The following is a 3,501-nucleotide window of genomic DNA, read 5'->3' as shown; positions in this document are numbered from 1 at the left end:
TGTGTGTGTGTGTGTGTGTGTGTGTGTGTGTGTGTGTGTTCATGCTGAGGTGAAGTCTGAGCCTCAGGTTGATCCATTCTTGATCTGACAAGAAGCACAGAGGGCCTGCGTGCGCCTGCAGCCGACAACCCCCCACTCTSATGCACGTTCTGATCAACATTCCCTCCGTCTTCGTCTTCATCATCATTGTTTTACTTCCTCCACAGCATCCTTCACCCTCTCCCCTCTGCTCCTCTTCTTCACTCCTCTCCCTGCAGGATGTGAGCGAAGACAGCCGACCTGAAGTGAACGTCAGGGGGAATTAGACAGCAGCAGACAAACTGATTTCTTCTTCTTCAAGGCTTTTTTTCCTTCTCAAACAGAAAGGCTGATTCAGAGGGGRAAAAGAAAATAAAAGCTTAACAGGTTTCAGTGATTAAATCAGAAATTAAACGAAGGTGCGCAATGGAGGTAAAAACGAAAAGCTTTTGAAAAATCAAAAGAAAGCAGATAATTAAAGCTGATGCAGAAGGAAAAAGCTGAGCAGTCAAAAGGCTGTGAGTCAGAAACAATRGAAGACAATCGACATCCATCCAGGCAGCCTGTTAATAGTCCACCCACTCTGTGCTGTCCAAATGGGCCGATTGACGCCTCTTAGCTCCTTTAATAGCTCCAATAATGGAGCGTGGTATAGGTGGGCAGTGAGGAGGGGAGTCATCCTGTCCAAAGTAACTCAATTCCTCTCAATTCTTCAGTTCTRTTCTCTTGTTTCAGTCCATCAGATCTGCTCTCACTGCATGTGATGATGCTCACAGATGAACTAACCCACAGAGGACCCCGCAGGTGAACCATGCTGCAGAGTGGTTCGAGTTTAACGTGTCCTCATGTTGTGTGTCTGTGGGTTCTGTGTGTTTGAGCTGCTTTAAAACCTCATTTGGAAATACTGAGATTAACAGCCATATTTTGACTCCTGACATCATTTATCATTCRGTGATTTTTGTTTGTTTAAATGCAAAAAGATTTGTGCTTCCAGCTGACCACCTGAGTCAACTCTCAGGTCTGAACAGGGCCTGTAGACTTGGTTAAAGTCCCTGCAGCTGGTTCTGCCCCTGCAGCTGGTTCTGTCCCTGCAGCTGGTTCTGTCCCTGCAGCTGGTTCTGCCCCTGCAGCTGGTTCTGTCCCTGTAGGTGGTTCGTTCTGCTGCCGGCCGCCAGCGGAGGAACAAACTGAACATCTGTTTTATTTGTCGGCAGCCAGACCTTCATCACATCAGAGCAAACGATCAGCTGGTCTCTCTGCACCTTCACACCACCTCCCCTTCATCTTTCCAACCTCTGAGGGCTGCCAGGTCCTCAGCCCCCCACCCCCTCCCCTTCACATGTACTGTATTGGCAGATCGCAGCGAGTCCGTGCAGCGTGGAGTGGAGGGGGTTCTGAGGTTCTGGCTGTGGCCCGGTGCCACACTGGGCCCAGTTATTATCTCCAGATGACTTCAGCATGAGCAGCAGATGCCTGTTTGGCCACAGGGGCTGAACAGAGAGCTGCAGTGTGTGTGTGTGTGTGTGTGTGTGTGTGTGTGTGTGTGTGTGTGTGTGTGTGTGTGTGTGTGTGTGTGTGTGTGTGTGTGTGTGTGTGTGTGTGTGTGTGTGCAACTGTCTGCATGCTGTTCACGGCTGCATGGAGCAATTTATTACCTCCCCACTTATCGAGCCATCTCCCTCACGCAGCTTGGAAGGAGTCTGTGTTTCAGAGCAAATCRTCTTTGTACAGAATGAAAATCTAACAAACACACAAATAAAACCATCTGATGATGTCTGAGGCAAGGATGCTAACGCTATCATCACACTGCTTTARCCACGTGTTGGCCTAGTTTCAAAATGTTCACATCTTCTGCCATCTTCAGCAGCATTAGCACTTATAGCAGCGTTTGCTTTTGTCGCACAACGAGGGACGACACGTGTCRTGCACCAACCATGAAAACTGTGTGTCATTCCTAAATTCTAAATTAAAACACTTTATCATTTAGCCACAACATTTATATTTAACTTTTATCTTTGGATTTAGGATTTAATATTTACATATTTTATTTAACATTTAAATGTGAAACAGAGCAGTGAGCTACATAAAAAAAAATGTGTTTCACATTTTTTAACATTTTATTTTACAGTTTGTACGGCTGCACTTGAGCTTCCAGTTATTAAAAATCAAGGTTTATTTTCAGCTCACAAACCTGTAATCCTGGCTGTGCACRTTATTGTGTTGCCCACATCATTTATTTGGCCCACTTTGTTTCTCACATTACTTCCAGAGGACACTTTGGAAATGAAGACAAGCAGACTTGGAGCAGCAGACGTTCATGACTGTCTCCTCAAACGTTTTCTGTAATGAGAGCTCCCTGCAGGCGTCAAAATAAAGAATTTGAAGGGTTCGACATGCCCACATCTCCTTTGACTATTATCAGAGAAAATTTGCCACGTGTTCCAAAATCATCAGAAACAATCATCTGTGGATGCTTCAAGACATTTCAGAGACTCTGTTCGTCTCCAACAGTCTCAGTCACATCCTGGCTTTATAGCTCCTCTGCCTGCTAACCTGCCTTATTCCACGGGCCTCCCTCCCTGCAGCTCATTATCTCCAGTCAATCCCTGCACAGCTCCAACCAATTTATTGGAAAGAAAAAGACGAGCGTCAGGAAATGATATTTCTAATCAGACCACTGCAAATGTCTCCTTTTATTAAAGTGGGGGGAGTGTTGGCGTTCTGCCTCCCTGTCTGTATTTGGAGAAGTCTGCTCAGCTCATAATAACCTTGGACGGTCTGGTGTCATCATATTAAGGTGCTGAACGCCCTTCCCCCCCACACCACACATTCAAACCTCCCCTCTTCACCTCATCTTCCTCCTCCTCCGCTCTGAAAATGGACACTTTTGTTKTCGGTTCTTTTATTGCTGGATGCTGGTTATATTATAGCTCTTTGAAAGAGTGCTGAGTTCCTCAGGCCACGCGGTCAAAACCTTTCCCGACACCAGTTGTTCACGTTTCTTTATGTTGCAGCTCGAAACAAAAGAAATCAATAAAATATCTTTACATTGTAGCAACACATAAAACTGCTTTAATAAARAACGTGTTTGATCTTCTCTCCTCCACCAGCTGCTGTTTCATGGCCTAAAACAATATATAATATATAGTATTATTGGCTGTATTTTTGAGTGTATTGATGTTTTTTATTTTTAGATTTAACTGTTATCTTGTTTGAGTGTAAAACACTTCAGTTCTTTGAAATGAGCAAAAAAAAATCTATTTTCAGTTTCACTGCTCAGAAGTTTCCTTCCAGGAAGAAATAAAGGATGACTCAAGACTTTTGCACAGAACCATGCCTAATCACCTCTTCTTCCTCATCATGTCTTTAAATTATTTTTATTAAATATATATTTAGTCAATCAGGTGACAGAAAATTAAACATTTTAAGGGTTTAATTTGAATATATTTTTAAAACTGGATAATACAGTAAAGAAAAGAGAGG

Source organism: Austrofundulus limnaeus, unplaced genomic scaffold, assembly GCF_001266775.1.
Source record: "Austrofundulus limnaeus strain Quisiro unplaced genomic scaffold, Austrofundulus_limnaeus-1.0 Scaffold189, whole genome shotgun sequence".
NCBI lineage: Eukaryota > Metazoa > Chordata > Actinopteri > Cyprinodontiformes > Rivulidae > Austrofundulus > Austrofundulus limnaeus.
Note: the sequence above shows the minus strand (reverse complement) of the source record.